Raw genomic sequence first — 20155 nt, 5'->3', positions numbered from 1 at the left:
CGGGTCCCGCAATCACGCAACAATGGCCCATGCAACATAGAGTATGGTGTCTCTAAAGCTCTTGAGATTAAATGTCGTTTTTTTCCACCCATGGGTTCTTAACTCACTGTTACAGAGCCACATTCCTTTTGACATTTGAAAGAGTACTCATACAATAGCACACAATGGCTGCTGTCGTGTGTAGGAACAGACACTGCACACATGGGATGATGTGAGTATTCTGTGCCTGCGCATGATATTGTAACTGGCAGGGACATGTTGAAACGGAGCGTTGCTGTCAACATACTCGCATGTACATATGCATGCTTACTTATACATGTATACACGTGATTACGAATGTGGTGACAAACGAGAAACTACACAGACTGAATACATGTGAGAGCACATTAGTAGGTCGAAGAGAGGTGGACTAAAGCAGTCGTCGCAGGTTTTTGTGATGAATGTGGTATCCGCTGTGCTATTTGACACGGTTGATGGATTGTGGGCGTCTTGAGCTTTCTGTGTTGTTGACACCGCGCAACAGCACAGTGGATTTGATGTCTGCTGACAGTTTTTCAAACTGCTGTTACAATAAACCTTGGGTGGTGAGAGGGGGAATAAAGGTCTTGAAAGAGTCGAAATATAGGGTCTTGCATTCGGTTGCATTATGCGCACCACTGTCTGTGGGGTATTTGAAGTGTCATTTAAGTATGGAGCACATGCAGATCAAAGCTGTTTTTACAAAATAAAGCTACAACACAGCCAATTTAATGTCATGCTTCACAAAAACTTGTCAGTCCTTGTAATAAAAACATGTGAACCTATTCTGCCCTGCAAGATGAGACCAAACATAATGAACACAATAAAAACACTGCAAGGCAAAAGATTTTCCGGTTCCTATTGCAGCACAGCCATGCGATGCTCTGGTTCCGTAGTTCCTAGAACTTTTTGGTTGGAACAGGGCTACAAGTAAGCAACAGGTGGGGCAGAAAGTTAATAACAGACAAATGAATTATGGGATATTCATATTCAGAAAGAGAGGCCAGCTCAAGCCAAGTCCCCACTACTCAAATGTTTCAATTAGCACATTATTTGCTCTCACTTACCTAATGAAGCAATGATGATGTGTTAGAAAAACTGTGCTCAGGGTTTAGTTGAATTACCCACTTCCTCGTAAAAGGCATTCATTCAGAGTTCAACTTGGGCTGAACACTGACCTCAACCAAATTAATACTGAGCCATAATCTCTTAGGATTATGCTGCCTTTCTCTTTTACTCTGTAGGGATTTCCTCAAGGCAGTGCCATTTCCCTTTTACTCTATAGGCATCAACACCAAAATAGTTTTTATGCCAGAAGTAGAATAAGACTGGTCACTGAGCCATTACTTACTTGGTAGGATTTGATTCTTACTTGGTATCGGATTGATAGGGTTTTAAAGTGATTCTGATAAATTGGTGATATTTTTTATTAGTGAGACACACAGCTCACATGCTCGTATATACATTGAAAGAGTTCCCAGTCCTCATTTTGTGTAAAAAATGATTTTGAATTTGAATTAAGCTAATGTGGGGCTTTAGCAGTTTGAGTTAACCCAAATTAAATATGTATTTCCCATAGTTAGTCTTTTTCGGGCAAACTTCCCTTTGTGGTTCCCCAGACTGTTTCCTTGCTGAGCTTCAGTGGAGAGATATGTTCTGGTAGTCACTTGTAAGTTTGCAGGCAATCACGCTTACTAATGCTCAAACTAAAATATGAAAGTGAACTTTCACCCTGCTTTAGTCGCAAAAATTTGACTATTGAGTGTTTTTGTGGTCTGGGTTTATTTGCCACAGATGGCTAATGCAGCTAACGCAGCAGATTCTCTTGTTTATGTTAAGACCCTCTCATTTTAGCTCCAGTCTCTGTGCATAGTAGGGACAGACATGGTTTGTATCTGTGTTTTGTCAGGATGTTCTCAAAGCACACTGTGCTAAAATACCCACTTGGTTTGGCAAATATTAGTCTACAGTATATCCACGACCTTTCATTTCCGGGATTGTTGCCGGAAGTGCCGCCGGAAATTCCGCCAGATGTCCCCCATATTCGTCCGGATGTCCGTCACTTTCCGCTTTCTTTGTGTTGGCATTCTAAACTCAGGTCGATTTTTGAGGACTATGGTTAACTGTTCCTCAGATCTTTGCAGAGTGAATCCAGACAGCTAGCTAGACTATGTGTCCAATCTGAGTTTTCTGTTGCACAAGTGAAACAACTTTTGAGTGTACACGTTCCACAAAACAAGTTCCTTCCCGAGGCTATTTTGCAGATGCACCATTGCGCTGTCCGGCGCTTAGTGCTTCCCAAGACGATTGTGATTAGTTTAAAGAAATGCCAATAAACCAGAGCATGTTTTCTCCAATCAAGCAATGTTGTGTGGACTAGCCAGACCCTCCTCCACAGCGATGTGGAGGAAGGTCTGGCAATGCAAGACTAGGCAATACAGGCTGCACATATTAGCTTGCTAGCGACGGCTGCGGATTTTGCCCCTCATCTTTTATTGTGTGGTCACGCAAGAAAAGGATCACTTCTTTACAATAGGAAGAATGATCACAGTGACTATTAACTCAATATACCGTGTGGTAGATTTGAATAAATCTGAAGCAGCTCTTTTTCTAAAAGTTGAGTATTATTGCATTTTAACACAATGTCCAACACAATGCCTTGGCAACTAATACTAAGGTAAACAAAACAGATGAGAGAATTTGCGTTCAGTATTCTCTTATGTTAGCTAATATCTCTTAACTGGTGTCATGTGATTCGCAGCAAACTTTGTAACGTTTTACTCATTGATTATTAATGGTGTGATGGCTGCTGGGATAATAATCAAAAGATAAACCAATATATATGCAAATTCCTCACAGCATAAGGATGATGCTTCGAGATGCATTATTAATACCGTGCCATACCCACCAAAGCAAAAGTCAGAATCAAATGATCACAGTAAACTTTAAGAACTTTAACTCCTTAACACTCATCAAAGTAAAAGCCTCATTTGAAGTAGATCAAGGAAAATGTAAATGAGATTTGGACTTGTACAAAGAAAAGTTCTCACACCTTCATAAAAAGTTTAATCATATCAGACAATCTGCTGCAGCCTTCAAGTAAAAGTGTACCTTTAAATGTTAAGATTGTTAAACAATTGGTTTAATGGAAAATCCCACATACATCTGCATTTAAATACATTGAAACAATGCTTTTTGACACTCCTTTCTTTGAGAGGACTCTGTAATAGAAACATATTTAAATGGACACTCTACTGTTTTGATCAAATATTCATTGCAGAGAGAATTGACCAAGCATCCCCACAGAGCCTAGAGAAGGAAAACAAAGACGGGGAGGGCTTTTTTCCGAACTTCACCTTAACTTTGTACAACTGGGTAATAGAAAAAGTCAAGGGAAATGATTGAGGTCAAGCTTGTTTAGACTACACCAGCATGTCTTGGAGTGCAAGCTAAGAGAGATTTTTTTTTTTACGGTTCTATCCTTTTGCTCCCCTCACGGTGGACATTTTGAAACAGTTTGATAGCTGTTTCATGCCTGTCTGAGGCATTGGCATTGCAAAATAATTGATTTCCTCTACGGGCACACTAACCTTCTAGCCCTATATCGCTGTTTTATTCTCACAGCCATGCTGCTCATTTTACAGTTTCCTCCCTCTGTATCTTTTTCCAAGTGCTGCCAACAGTTTATTTATAACCAAACACATACGAGCCCTGTACAGTTAAATAAGAACTATTCCTAAAGGTACATCATATTAGTGTTTAATTTAAATCACAACCTCACTCAAACATGATGGTAATTACACATTTAATCTGTAAAACAGCAATTAAGGATGTATGGCTTGCCATCAGTTATTATAACAGCATGGTGAAAATAGTGAGGTCATAGAGGAAATGGACATTATGACCACTGACTGAAGCCAGTGAGAATCATGGAAGGGTCTGAATGATGGAAGCTCTTCCTGCATAACAAATACTAACAATGATTCTCTACCTTTTTAATGCGATGCCGACAATTCTAATCTAAGGATTGAATATAAGGATTTGGTCACTAGGCTTAATTGGCTCTCACCTCCATATTTATGCTTCTGGTTTTTGCGGATGCGTTTGCTTGACATGAAAGTGTAAGCTTTGGTTTAATGAGAGCAGCATTTTAGGTCTGCAAGCTGCTCGACAAAAGATCAAGTTTGATCATGTCAACCTGACCATGAGCAGGAGAGGGACTCCTACTACTACCCGCTAAGTCAATCTGCAGTTTCACTTAATAAGTGCTTTAGCAAAATGTACAGGATCACAACCTGAATTCACTCCTTTGTAGACCATTTGCCCTGCACACTTGAAACTATAAATAAGTCAAAATCATGCCATGCCCTCATAAACTCGTATAGAATTGCTTCACTATACACTCATGCTTTATCTAGTATTTTAACCAAGAAAGTCTTTGAATCTGAGCATGTGGTTTGGCACTGCACCAAACCCATTGTCAAGCAGAAAAGATCAGAACTTTATGACACCCAATATCGATTTCCTTTATGAACAGTGTTCTACTAATGCATGCAATGCTTTGACATTTGAAAAAGGGACTTTGAAAGTTCTTGGAGAGGTGTTAAATGTGATCGATGTGTCGTTCAGGATATTGCCAACGCTAAGATGAGGGACAGTTTCAAGAGTGATTAGTTTGATGGGCCTCTGCCTGACAACAATGTTTGATGGATTGCCAAGTCTGTATCATTACCAAAACCGCTATCCTTTAATGTTGATTCACAGCGATTACATCAAACTCTCCCACGACCCCTTCACCATATCAAATATGGTTATTACACAACCAAGCTGATTTTGAAGGAGGATATGCAGGGCTGCCTTTAGAGACCAGATGCAGCGTTAGAAGGACAGTCATTCTGTGGGTGCATCCAGTCAACATGTTATCTGTTCTCCACCTCCCAGCCCGATCAAACACAACAGGCACTCCAAAACAAATATCCATCTATCCTGTGGGACAGCAAGCCCTTCTGGGTCATGGCTCGAATGAAAACGACCTTGACACACAGTGGGCCTGCAGAAGCAAACGTTCAACATGAATTATACAAGGGCTAGAGGGATCTAATGAGGCCTTCATAGAGTGTTTGAGTAACGTAATGAACCGTGCATGCAGTGGACAAGTAAGGTATGACTAAATCAATAATATCTTTCATTGGATGGTGTGACAGTATACTTCCTCATCATCAAGGCTCATTTGGCAGACCAAATAGGCCACAGGATTGTATTTAGTTTTTTTTCCTTCATTTTTTTGCTGTTTACCTGTGCTGAGACTGTGTGTGTGGGTTTTAGTGTCTGTACCCTTGCCTCATCTTATGGTGTTGGGAGGCAAGTGGGATGTCCTCAATCCTGGCCACATAATAGACCGACAATCATCCCTCGCTATGAGCCAAGTGTAGCAGAGAGCCCACAGACGTACTATGTACTGTATGTGGCTGCCTGTCATCATCATATGTCTTGAGGGGGTCTGATAAATCAAACATGCTCGCATGATGAATTGGCAAAGGGAAGCCTCACAAAGCACTTAATTATTACTGCTAATTGCTCCATTCATTATCGTCTGATTGGGGAGCCACAAAAGGGTCTTTGCTACATAGAAGCAGTGGTGAAGACTATCACATGAACCAAATCTGTGTCACTCTACTGCTACAGAGACTATTTCTACTAAAAATAAATAAGAATTTATAAGGAAGATAAGACAATTTACAAACTTTCTGTAAGGAGGAGGAATATCATGATGGGTTCAAATGCCACCAATATTACCACCATTATCAGTGTTCTCGTAATGATGTAATAATTGCAAGGCTCTGTAGACAGAGGTTGCCACCAAATGTCATTTTTCATGAACATACCTAACCATGATGAGCAGGCCACAAAGCTTTTTCAAGCACTGGAAAAGAAAAGCTTAAAGTGACTTGCTACTCCATACTTTCCAGACGCCCCGGAAAGATGGAAAGAATATAATGAATTTTAGATCACTAGTGTCAGTTAGTAGTGTGTTCATCAATAGAATAAACCAAATGCAAGTCCATCATCTACAAAACATCTTTCATTCAATGTCTGACATCTAAGCCAGTATTCATCTCCAGTCCTTTTGTCTTTATTTTTTAGTGAGCTGTCACAGGAACAAAGACGTCAGCCCCTTTGTCTATGTTAAAAAAACTCTAATTAAATTACAAAATAAAAAAAAGGTCACAAGGAGGTAAGCTAATTCGTCATCTTCATTACTGGCAGCCTTGATGTCCCTGACATTAATGGTGTACAGTACAAGTAAAGGACTAAGTTTTCAATCACACTAGTTAAGTTGTGAACCAAAAAATTCTTTAAAAAACAAAACAAAGAAAGTAGCTTTTACACTTTCAGAAAGGAAGTTGAGGGTCCTAACTTAAAATATGTTGCGCCTTTGCATGCATTTACAAAGAAAAAAAGAGTATATTTTCTTTCACTTGCTGCAAATAGATTACACACAGAAAGATGGGAGAAGCACAATTATAACTTAAAAGTGCAGGAAATAATCACAATGTTCACAAAGGGAACACTTTGTCTTTACCAGTAATAACTGAAGAGAAAATGTCTGCATATTCTGCTTATTTATCTGTGCAAACTGACAATTTAGCTACTGTATCATAATGCAAAGCAGTCTGCACACTAGTCATTTTGCACCTCATTTACTGTAGCTGTAATACAAACACTGTAATATTTAGTGTTGTGTGCCTCACTTTTCAGAATTGAACGAAATATAAAAAAGTTTCCAATTTATCAGTTTTTTTTACTCAGCTTCATCATATTTGAGACCAGAGATGTTCACCTTAACACCTTTCCATTGTGAAAATTAGAACTTTCCACAAAATCGCTGAAAATAAAAAAGACAATTGTATTTAAAATATTGACCCATTCCACAGTGCTTACTGTATGAGCCCAATTGAGGATAAGCACAATTTTTCACAACATGAATTATTTATCCTGCCCTTTCTGCTGCACTCATCACTTGCAGAGAAGACCAGAGGTTTAGAGGAATATGCATAGATAGGGTTTACAGTAGGGCAGCACATTTATTAACTGCTGTTTAATATTAAGGTTAGTAAATGTGTTGTTGACTTATCTCCGCAGCGCTGCAGAGAAATGTCTGGCCCTTTCACACAACATTCTGCAATAGGAGAAAAATGTGCTCTGGTGTATTGGCATTTTTTTTAAACCAATCACAATCATCTTGGGCGGCTCTAAGCGCTCGATGGAGCAACGGTGCCTAAAAAATAAAGCCTCAGGAAGGAATTTGTTTTTGTGGAACACGTTTAAAAGTTGTTTTAGTCGTGCAAGAGAAAACTCAGATTTGACAGATAGTCTAGCTAGCTGTTTGGATTTACCCTGCAGAGATCTGAGGAGCAGTGCACCGTAGTCCTCATAAATGGACAGGAGTTTAGAATGCCAACACAAAGAAAGTGGAAGGTGAGGGACATCTGGCCGAAAATGAGGGCCATCCGGCGGAACCTCCGGCAGCAACGGAGCAATCCCGGAAATGAAACGTCATTGATATAGAGTAGTACATGATTTGCATTTTGTAAAGTGAAGATTGACAGCATAACTAATAACATAATAGCATATTTTTTATACATACACAAATATATATGGGAATCATACCCTGACAATAAATAGAAAGCATGCAATCTCATATCCTTAGTTTTATCGTATACAGGCATTCACACAGCATAAACCAACATCCCTTAACTTGAGATTTTCTCCATGAGAAGCATCCATTTTCTTGTTCATTAAGTGCTTGCTTTCTCAGTCATTTCTCAACTATAAACAAACTCTTCCCCACAGCAATTCTTAACACACAGAGGGGAAAAGGAGCTCTTCCCTTTTTTTTTTTTTTTTAGCTGACTCCGTTATAACTTCAATTTCAGAATTAACTTTTTATACCAACAATGGAATAACAAACATCTCTGAAGTCATAAGAGGGGCTCTCGTGCATATTTCGGGTGACTGACACACATCATCCTGAAGCGAGTTTAATCCATCTGAAGAGAAGTGAGGATAATCTTTCCAGAGCTTTGGCTTGGAAAAGCTTCCTGCCATGGCCTGTGTACAATCCTTTGTTTCTTTCGTTCTTGCTGCCTCACGTAAACATTGATAGACCGATGGCAGGAAGCTGTCATGCAAGGTGGTGACCTGCTCATCTGGAGCTTGAGGGTTTAGTGTCTTGCTCTCACTCGGGTTTCGTGACAGTTTTTCAATTCAAGCGATTATTAATTTGTGCTTAACCCTTTTTTAGTGGGCCCACTCCTGCAAAGAGTCTCTCTGATTAACTGTACATGCAGATTTATTCACCAGCCACCTGTTTACTTCAGCTCACTGACATTTTTCAGCGGTCGGGTACATTTCACAATTCTCTCTGAATAATTATAAAGAAGGGATATTTATTTACACCTTTGGTAGTTGTGACATTATTGCTACATGGACAATAATATTATTCCTACAACATGTTGAAAAAGTCAGGGGATCATCACAGTCATTAGTTCCGTTCCTTTATTCAATAATAGTGCAGAATCATCATCCTCATTTATATTATTAGCATTCAATGGGCTTATGAGTTTCATAAGCATCTAAAAGTCCAGTGCATGCAGTGCAGGCATATACCTGCTGCCGGTTTTCATGCTCTCATCTCTGTCTTATCTCACTGATTGACATTTGGTTGCGGTAAACATGCAAAAAAGAGGCAGAATGCAATATGCCTGCAAAAGGCAGGGAATAAGGTACCAAAGCTACCAATCATGGATGTAAACAATGCACGATTTCAAATATTTCAAACACCAGCGTTGCAAGTGTTTTAGGCATCACGGACACACTTGTTTTGTTGAGGAACAGTAAATGTAAAGATAACTTTATTTAAACGAAAACTCAATAGGGTCCCATTAAGTGTTCTGAACTTAAAGGACATTTTAGTTGCCTTAGCAAAACCGTTATAATATTTAATTTGGTTACGGATTTATTATAATATTTGTCTGACTGTTAAGTTATACATCTACTTGTAAGTGGGAAAGCTTTTTGTCCATTTATCTCTCCAGCAAACAATGTATGTTTTGCTATTAGATAACTTGTGTAATCATAAATTAGTTCAAATTATAAAAGTGCCCTCCTATTCCATCGAGGCTAAGCTCTCAAATTCAGACCTGTATGTCAAGCAAGCACACAGCTTAAGGCTCTATTTTTAAAACAATACACATACCCTCTCTCTTCAGTGAATCCCCATGTCATCAGAAATCCCTTCCTTTCCTCTATCATCTTCATCTTTTCAAAACACCAAATTAGCTCAAATCATATGCCCAATGCTTGTCTGTCATTGAAAATGTTGTAAAAATGCTGTAAGACATTTAAACAGTAAGACTTACACACCTTACAGACACATACACACATGTCATTTATCTTCCTCTGTTTTGACGATTTGCATTAAAGTAATTGCCTTGATGAAGAATTATTTACAAAACAAAAGTGGTACAAAAATAGATCATGTCTCACTGTATGCTCCAGCGACATGCTTTTTAAAGTGTTTTTAAGCAGATTATCATCTGGAAATGCTTTGTGTCACATACATATATCTACATTCTGGTGAAGAGAGTGGGTTTGGAGACAGAAATTCTATAAACTAATAAAAACATGCTTTTTGTTAAATTGGGCTTTCAATGACTTTAGTGCACTTTACTCAGGAGTTTGGATGGGGGTACGTCCTCCCCTGTGTAACTAATCTTCAATCAGTGTTTATTTGAAAGACAAATGATTTAATCTTCACTAAGAATCTATGCACGCCAGTAAAATTTGTCTTTGGAAGTTTTTGCTTTGACATTGAAGTAACCTTGAACCAGCCAAACACCAGATCCCTGCTAGCTACATTTTCTTTTTCTTATTAATCACTACTCATACATTTCTGTTATTCTCATTTCTAATACTAGTGATGTCTGGGCATGAGTGTAGGAGGGGTGGGGTGGGGGGTGGGTTGGGTTTAGGGGGAGCTTGTATGTGAGTGAATGTGTATGTTGTACTGCAGTGTCTTGTCTTCTGTACTGTCCAGTCCTACCGAGGACCCTCTTGAAAATGAGATGACACATCTCAAGAGGTATGCATGCATCACCTTTAGGACAACAGTTTTTACTCTTCTTCTTGTTCCTTTTTTCCCCCCATATGCAGGTCACCTCAGGCTAATAAGGACAGAATCAAAGTTAAGGAGAGACGGCCGTTACTCTTTCTCTCCAGGTGACACATGAAGCTGTCTCCAACGGACTGTAATAGCTCCCTCACCACCTGGCCAGAACAGTCACCAGCAGGGGGTGGTGTTTATCCTCACAATGTCAAGTGAATCAATCTGGTAAGTCAAAATGAGCAGATGAGGGAAGTGTGATCCTGATTAATCCTCTGTGTCTGTCAGTCTGTCTGTCTGGCTGTCTGTCCATCTGCAATACTGTATCTCTCAATCAATATGTCTAGTTTTTTTTATCACTCTTACAACCTACATTCTTCTGTTTGATTTAATCATTTATCTGATTTATAGCAAGACACATATTTTAGAGTGGTTTAGTTTTTACTGACTTACCATAGTATTCACTCAATTTGAAATACCACTTAGTTAGACTACAGATAATTCCTGCAGTTTTCACAAAATGACGCTTCCTTCTGAGGTCAACACTTCATTATAAAGTCTGTCTGGGTTTGAGGATTTGCAAGGCCAGTAAGCTTGTTACCCCAAATTGTAACTTGTGGGTGATGCTTGGCTGTCCTTCTATTTTGTCAAAAGGCTTATTTTCTCTCTCAGTGATGGTGGCAAGAATCAGATAAGGCTTTGAAGTGGAGGGTGCCACAAAACACACAACTGAGCTGTTAATGAACAGCCTCTGTGAGAAGCGCAATGTTTTTGTTCCATTGGTTGGTTGTTGGGTTATGTGGTGGGTTGGTGACGAGTCAGCAGGGATATGGAAGATGTGAGGGGTTTTGAAGTTGAATCATTTATTCTAGGCTCTGCTCCCAAGGCACTCGGGCAGCAGCATTTATTTAGCTGTTGTTTAGCTGTTGTGTGGCTGTCTGCTCTGTCGTGTATTGTGTTTTTGAGTGGATGCTTTTCCCATATGCAAATGCTTTTAAAGACTGTGTGTGTGTGTGTGTGTGTGTGTGTGGGGGGGGGGGTACTCTGCACTTCAACTTCAACTTCAAAGGCAGGCTTTAAGAAAGCTTCTCTGTGCTGTCTCATGCAACTCTTGTCCCTTTAATGAGGTTTCATCCTTCCCAAGACTGTGGATAACAAGACACAGTTTGTGGAAAGAGGAGATATGTATATATATTCTTGTTTGTAGTGTTTGTATTACAGATCATGCAATTTCATAGTGGGGTAATGTATAAATATCTCTATTACCTCATATATTATAAGCCTCCGTGCTGCAATACTTTGAGAAAATTGAGTTATCCTTAACTTTATAGGCAGTGTGCTTTATCCCTGAGTCAGTGGAGTATTTCTGAATAAATTTAAAAGTGAGAAAAAGGCCATGCAGTTACACAGTCAAGCTTCATTTAGAGTTGAATGCATCCATCTAAAATCACTAGATTAAAAAGTTGTTCATGAGTTTTGTAACTTGCTCCCAATAATTCACTGATATGTCAAGTTCCAACCGTGAGCTAGATTGATTCAGTAGTTATTTTCCAGACTTAAATCTGGTAGCTTGTTGATCACTGAAGCAGCCTTATGTTTTACAAAGTAAACACATAATTTTTATTTACATTTATTTAGGCCTTAGGTAAACACAAGAAGTGTGCAATCATGTGACGTAAATCTTTTTTGTAAACATCATTTTCTTTTTGAAATTTGCATCTGATGAAGTATATCCAAGACTGGGTATCTGTGGCTCACACCTAAACCCGCTTCAATGAAAATCAAGTTTTTTATTCTTGTTAACATGTCCTGTGTATATGACTTGTATATGCTACAAAACATATCATGAGCAAAATGAGCAGTTCACGCCATGGGTGAGCATCTTTGCCTTGAAACTGCACTGTACCAATGACAGTCTCTAAATTCTGGATTCAGGCAGTCATGGTTTCATACATCACATACCTAAGGAATCAATCCCATCAACTTGTGGCTGGGGCATTCCATAGCATACTATGGCAGTGGTGGTGGGTGGGGCCTCAGGAAAAGAGTTGCTGCACTTCCAACCCCTTTTCAGATTTTCTTTTTAACTTTTTTGAGGGAAAACCATGTTAAACAAAATATTAATCATAGCAGATTATTTGTATATACTTTAGAATGTGTCTAGAGGAGGACTTAAAGTAGGTTATTGGGTATCTGTTTGCTGTGAATAAAATCCAGCAAATGGGAAATACCTAATACAATTAAAGATATTGTAGATGGCAGCATATTTTGTTTTGTCTGTTGAAGCTTATCTATTCCACCTCCCCTTTGACCGACTTAGAGAGAGGTCTGTTGAGCTGTGGGGGAATACGTACAGAATCCATAGTAAGTGCTGTCTCCTGGTAAAGTGCTGCTTTTACAGGAACAGCATGTAATAGCATGTTTAAGTATAAATTGCCTAAGTGAGCCTCCATTAGATTCCCATCAAGGGCCTATTTCCATTACTTAGGGTGCATTGATCAGATTCTGGCAAGTGTGTCCGATCAGCATTTCCACTAAGTCAGCTAGGATTGTGTGTGTGTGTGTGTGTGTGTGTGTGTGTGTGTGTGTGTGTGTGTGTGTGTGTGTGTGTCATGCAGAGTGTGTAGGGCTGTTGTGTGACTTTTGTCAGGTTACTGCAGCTTAGATAAACATGTCTGAGTAATTGATTGAAGTTTACTAGTCACATACTTTTGTGCATGTGCTTAACCTAATTTTTTTCACCCACCTTATAAAAGCTATGGCTTTCATTGAATGGGATTTTCAATAAAAGCCATAGCTTTTATAAGGTGGATGTTGGCCTGAAGACAACAGGAGTTTCATTCATATATTCTTAGAAAAATGTGCAGTATTTTACTCATCTTGTCTTCTTTTATCTTTTTATTTTCTGTAATATTTTGGAACACTGTGCTTGATTTTCATTGTTTCAAAGACTTTCCTAAACACAAACAAAACTAATCCGTTCTGTGCACAAAGTTCTCAGGTTAAGCTCAGGTTGGTGCCCATCCGGGTAAGGAATATTTGGCTTCCCCAAGTGAGATAGTTTAAGTATTTTGGGGTCTTGTTCACAAGTGAGGGTATGATGGAGTATGAGATAGATGGATGGAACACTCTCAACAGATGTGTTCAGATGGATAAAATCCTCTGAATAATGATAGATATATAGAAGTATGCATTTCTCATAATTAGTAGAGGCACATTTCCCTGTGCTATGTTGCCCAGTGATCACAGTTTGGAAAAGAGTACCTACCGCTGCTGATTGACATTTGAGGTCAGATTATGCTAGGAAGGACTGGGTGTGCATGTTGTCAAAGATGTGTTTCTTTAATGTAATAGTGGGTGTGATAATATATCATGACAATAAAAAGCATTTGAATTTAAAACAATCTTATGTTATTAAAATACAGAATTTTTAATCTTAGTGTTGCATGTAAGAGCCTCTTACACTTTTTGCATTATAGCATCTGTGCTTTGGCCTAGATCCGTGTGTGCGAGTGTTTGCTTGTGTGTGTTTCTCTTATCCATCATTCTTTGATGGATTACACACAATGAGTAGTAGCAGTCAACTAGGCCATTAGAAAAGCTTTATTAACATTGTAAACAATGATAACAGGCAGTCCTAAGAAAGATTCAGATGACATGCTTTAGCTAGGACTGAGACTCTACTGTCACACAATACTGAAATGTTTTCCAGCTGATAAAGTATAATATGGTATGACGGCTATATCAGTTTTTGAAATGTTGGGGTGTTTTTCACTTTTCTTACAGAGACAGATGAGTGCCACTGCTTTTTATTTACCCAGATGCAGGATTTTTTTTTTAACATTATGCGCAGATAAAAAACATTTTCCTTCTCCAAGTTTTTCAGCCCCCCTAAAATCTGAATTCACATGCTCTTTGTAGTAGTGACCTATTTTTGTCATAGACAGTTAGTTTCACTCATTCACAAATGAGAGCTTCTCCCTTGTCTGGCCACAGTGACTGGCTGCAGTACATTTACTGGAGCTGTGCAGAAGTGCTTGCTCAAGGACATCTCAAGAGAGGAAGAGGATAACATAAAAACAAAACACAACAAAGTAAAAAAACACTGACTTTGTATGCCACCAGTTTATTTCTGCAAGCTTTAGGACCCCATTACTCTTACAGTCAGCAGCCTGTATACCTGAAATTAATACATAATTCGCTATTTATTCCATATAGTGAATAATTATTATTTTCATGATTATTATTATTACTACTACATTGCACCTTATAATTAGGGCTGTCAGTATTAACGCGTTAATTGCGATATGATTAAGGGCCGAGCATAATGCGTTCATTTTTTTTAATTGTATTAATCGCATGCCGCCATTTATTAATTTATTTTCACTTCACTCGGCTTTGCGTCGTGCCTAACAGGCTACTATTTTGCCGTACTTCCTTGTAACACATCCTGCTGCTGCAGGAATAGCAACGCGGATTTCAGTGCCTCATTCTGGTGCCACTGATATGTCTGCACTTCTCTCTGATGCTCTGAAACAGAAACATCGCTGCACGTGACGCTAGTTAACACTATACTCGACACCAGCTAACGTTAGCCAACCGCTAGCTAGTAGCTGGATTAAACACAGTTACAATGCTGACAGCTAACGCTAAACGGTGTAAAGTTTGTCTGTATTTCACTGTAGAGGATTCTGACACCCCGGGATGTAACAATCTGCAGCTGCTGTTGTCGGAAAAACACAGACGGTGCGTTCAATGAAACTGGTAATGTACAGCCTCGTGGTGCATTCAGTTGTTGTTAAATGCCCTTTTCCCATCTGGTGGTTGTTTTTGTCATTCAACAGCTATTTACTAGTGAAATAAGTTATTGTTATAGTGATTACATTATTATTAAACATTTAATTTTGACGATATGGCCTTAGCAATAAACAAGCCATTCTTTAATGTCGCCAACTGTTTAGTACCCTTCTTTTTTTAACTTTCTTAAAAAGTATTGGTTCAGGCACTGTTAAGGCACCGGTACCGTTTTAAAAGTACCACTTTAGCACCGGTATCCAAACCAAACAATACCCAACCCTAATATTGACTCTAGATTCAAATGTGTGACTAGATTAAATATATAATAAACAAATACAAATCTTAAAATCAAGTTCATAAAGTCATTTTCTTTGCATTAGTACTTAAAGTACTTAAAAACAGTTCTGAAATGCAAAATAATAGAATTTTAATCATGTGATAAAACATGTGATTAATCGCGATTAACTATAAAAATTCAGCGATTAATTGCGATTGAGAAAATGTAATTGTTTGACAGCCCTACTTATAATATATCTTTTATCCATACTATACTATGCTATATCATACTATACTATATGTATACAATATGGTATACAATACGTATACAGTACAGTTCTTATTTTTACTTCTATTCTTATTCTAGTTGTGTACAGTATACACCTCTTATTATTAGGGCTGTACCGAAATCATATTTTTTCGATTCAAATTGGTTTTGTCTGTTCAATACAAAGATTGTATTTTTTTAAATATAGACTACTGTATCTGACAATCAGAAAATCCATTGGCATGAGTTCCAGTGATAATTCCAACAGCTCTCCGAATTTACGGACGGTGTGCCAGAGTGTGCTCCTGGGTCTGGAGTGACAATGTACTAACGCAACCTTAGTATGAATACTTTACTATGACGAAAAAATGTCTTACATGGATAATGCTTTCAAAAAGAATACAGGGTTTAGTTTTTCTTCATGTAGTTGTCATCCCTTAAGACATACCATTGTTCAAAACAACAACGTCATATTTGTTGTTGTGCTTGAGGATGAAACATTGTGATGAGATTTAATGTGAGGGGTGCAAGTCTATTGTTTTGAGCTGCCCATTTGCTGCCATGACAGTCAGACACCTGAGGGAAAGTTTGTCCTTCCCAACTACCCCTTGCTCCTCTTCAGCCATGACTCATTCCAGGTGTACTTGTGTGTGTATGTGCACGTGGGAGAGAGAGAGAGAGAGAGAGAGAGAGACACACACACACAGACAGACAGACAGAGAGAGAGAGATATTGGGGGGGGGGGGGGGGTGTCGGCGTTCGTGCATGGGTCCTTATGCAGCTGCTTACGTGTCAGCAGACAGACACCCTCTGACCAGAGCCGAATAAAGTCTCCTCACCTGTTTGTGGCCTTTGAGAAAGACTGTGTGTGTCACCTCCCAGAGGCCAATGCCATGCTGACTTAAAGCCGCTGGAACAATCAGCAGAATCTACACGGCTGGGTCAGATAGAATAGCCTCAGCCCCTCTGAGTCCAGGATCAGGAGCTGTTTTGTCTCTCTATATACGCCAAATGACGTAAGCCCAAAGTGGATGTTTTTAGAGGATAAGTGTAGTGCATGAGCTGAATGAGCTTAGTCCAAGACTTGAACCTTGCTTGTATTACAATGTAAATAGTTTAAAGGGTGTTCATTGATGGAATTTAGGGATTAGGGGCATACCATAATATATAATATAATATAGTCCAAACCACATGTTTTCAATTCAATTTCATCTTTAGTTTGGTAGATGTTTACCTGGTGTGTATTTGACTTACATGAGTTTGTGAGGTCTAGGGTTGGACGATTGTTTCTATTTTTGTGTCGTCCAATCATGGTTACTCTAGATCGGCGGAGTAGTAGGAGGGGGTAGGGGGAGTTACGTAACACACCACGCCAGTGAAATGCCAGCATGTACGTATGGTGTCAGAGAAGAATTTTTAAAGTATGTTTTGGATTTATGGAAGAGTAGGTAATACAGTTACTTGTTACTTGTTACCTGTATTTGATTATTGTGAACTGTTTATGGCTGAATAAACACATGCCTACTGTTGGGTAACATTCTTAGTAGTAGTATGACGGTTTTATCAAAGAGTTTATTTACAGTTTACTGTATTGAGTACAAAGCAAAGTTTTGGTGAGTGGGGAACCGAAGCGGAGAATCGATGGAAAAGAGACCGAAAATTCACTTGTCACTTATACTGATTAATGAGGCTCAGCGGGAGGTTATTTTTTTTCATAACATCTTAGTTCTGATTAGAAGATAATTTAAACCACCTAATGTTGGCGTAGAAAAAAAACCAATAGTCGATCATCCTTTCAATCGTCAAATGATCAGATCATCAATTGGCACATGCCTAGTGAGGTCACAAGCTAAGTAGATTTTATTTGGGGGCCTTGGTGAGGGATTATCTGTCTAAATTAAAACTATTTTATTTTTCATAATTTTTTGCCCGTCAGAACCTTGTGTTGAAGACATCAATATTTTTCCATATAGACAAACTGAATCATTTTTAATGGTCTGTTGGGATCTAATGTTTCTGAAGAAGAACATCTCTTCTCTTGAAATTGAGCCAATATTGTGATCACAACTGAACACTGATATACTTCATTAACTTAGTAGTTCAGCACATCACAGGCATACCTGGAAATGCGTGTGGGCTACCCCCACCGCCATCTCTCACTTGCACACACATGCAGTATACTGTATATGGCGAGTACCATTGGGGTCTCGCTGCCCCTATAGATAGATTACTGTGCGGCCCATATCATTTTTATTCAAGCAGGTGGGAATGGATTTCATAAATATTTTATTATGTTTTCAAAATGCTCGGACAATAAAATTTCCTACAACATTCAGCTCAGAGTATAAGATTGAAAAACAGCAGCCTTATAAAAAGCTTTCCTGACCTTCACAGTAACCTTTCAAAAGCCCAGTTTCCACCCCTATGAACTAATTTCTTTTTCGGAAATCTGCAGTCAAATTTTTGAATAAAGGTCAGATTAAACCAGGAGATACGACAACATTAATCGGATGTCACTTTCATTTTACAGTATTTTAATGTCCTCTGTGGCCACAGTTGACTTTGCCCAACTCGTCTTATTATAATAACATCTCAGTCATGTTATAGGTAGGTATAATCTGTGATGTAAACCCTTCAACAATTCTACTTACTAGCTGTCAATTTACACAGTCTAGATTTCAGGGAAGCAAGCTTTTTTGATTAGTTTGTATCAGGAGATTATCTATATTAAGCTTTTCAAAATGTAATAAGCTGCATTGTATTTAATATTGAAATACATGTTACTCATAAGTAGGCTGGGAGACATGACTTGAAATGTATTTACCTCCATAAAGACAAATGAAAGAATATCATTGAAAAAAAACATTTTTTCTCCTGTGATTCTCCGTTTTCTTCTTAATAATTGTATATACTCAACAATAAACAGAAAATCATTGACTATGACTCTGAGTAAGATTTAATTAACATTAAAAATGCATTTGGCTGCTAAAAATATGAAATGGACAATCATCTATGGGAAGTTTAAGCCTTTGGAGTGATATGTGTGCACTCAGTACATTGTACGACATGGGTGTACTTTGGGTGAACACATTTCTCATGTTTCCTTTAGGGATGCACCGATCCATTCCAACGACTCGTTGATATTGACCTTATTAAGTATATTTGATATCAGCCAGATGTTTGAGAAGGTGGTAGCAGAGCAGCTAGTGGAGCATCTTGACCGCATTGAAGCATTACATCCTTGCCAGTTTGGGTTCAGGAAAAGATACTCCACAGAGTCTGCGTGCTGCTACCTACTAGAAGACATCAAATCCAGTCTTGATGGTGGAGGTGTGGTAGGGGCGATCTTTCTTGATTTGACAAAGGCCTTCGACACAGTTAATCACCAGCTTCTCATCAGCAAGCTATCTGATTTTTCTCTTGACATAAACACAATAGCATGGATTCAATCATACCTTAATGACAGACAACAATGTGTTGCAGTCAACAATATAAAATCACCCTTAAGACCTTGCAGTATGGGGGTGCCACAAGGTTCCATTCTGGGCCCCCTGCTGTTTACACTATACATAAATGACCTGCCAACTGTGTGTAAGAGCAAAATTATTATGTATGCTGATGATACGGTACTATATGCGCATGGTAAAACTGCGGAAGAAGTCGCTCAGAAACTGACCAGAGAGATGAAGAAAGTCTCTTTGTGGCTGAAAAACTCATGCCTCACCTTAAATCTAGATAAGACTGTTTCGATGTTTTTTACAAATCGTTATAAAATACAAAATTGCCCTAAGATCTTAATTGATGGACAAATAATTTCAAATCCAGAACAGGTAAAATATTTAGGTGTCATATTGGAACCAAATTTAGGTTTTAAAAAACACATAAAAAAGTTATCAAATACAATTATATTTAATATGGCACAGTTTAGATACATTCGAAATTCCCTTACAATTGAGGCCTCAAGGGCCTATCTAAATGCAATGATTGTTTCACATTTTCGTTACTGTATGACAAGTTGGTCACAGGCTACTAAAACTGCCCTCAGGCCACTTGAGTCATTATATAAAAGCTCTCTAAAGATTCATGATAAGAAAGGCAGACAATTCCATCACTGTCATATTCTTGTAAAATACAAATTTCTTAGCTTTGAAAATCTGATAATCCACACAAATCTGTGTTTGATGTATAAAATCCTCCATGACACCGCTGCTCCCCCACTAAAAGAATTCATATCTTTGGGCTCTGAAATAACGACTCGAGCAACTAGATCTACAGTACGAGGTGAATGTAGGATCTCTAAATGCAGGACAACATTTGGAATAAATGCTTTTTCTTGTGTGGCAGCTCTCAGTGGAATATGTTGCCTACAGAGCTGATAAGAAGCACAAACTTTTACACGTTTGCAAGACAGGTAAAGATATGGCTTTTGTCAAATCAAATTTGTACCCACATGTGACCGGATATATGTATGTGTGTGTGTGTGTGTGAGTGTGTGTTCTGAGGTCTAAAAGAGTAGATTTGAGTGCATGAAAGGTTTAAATACGACCTTTTTTATATTATTTATTTGGTCAATGTAAATCTCACTATTCATGTATGTATGATGTATTATGTATTTTAGCTACAATCAGCCT

At 38.5% G+C, this 20155-nt stretch overlaps 1 long non-coding RNA gene across 1 annotated transcript in view; it reads left to right on the top strand.

Annotated features, from left to right (window-relative positions):
* Positions 1-10236: 10236 nt before the first annotated feature.
* Positions 10237-20155, top strand: part of LOC118496596 — a 62599-nt gene continuing 52680 nt past the window's right edge. The window contains exon 1 of the long non-coding RNA XR_004899190.1: positions 10237-10411. This is a non-coding gene — a long non-coding RNA (uncharacterized LOC118496596). The remainder of the gene's footprint in view (positions 10412-20155) is intronic.

Source organism: Sander lucioperca, chromosome 13 (genome assembly GCF_008315115.2).
Source record: "Sander lucioperca isolate FBNREF2018 chromosome 13, SLUC_FBN_1.2, whole genome shotgun sequence".
NCBI lineage: Eukaryota > Metazoa > Chordata > Actinopteri > Perciformes > Percidae > Sander > Sander lucioperca.
Note: the sequence above shows the minus strand (reverse complement) of the source record. Positions and strands in the feature narration are given on the sequence as shown.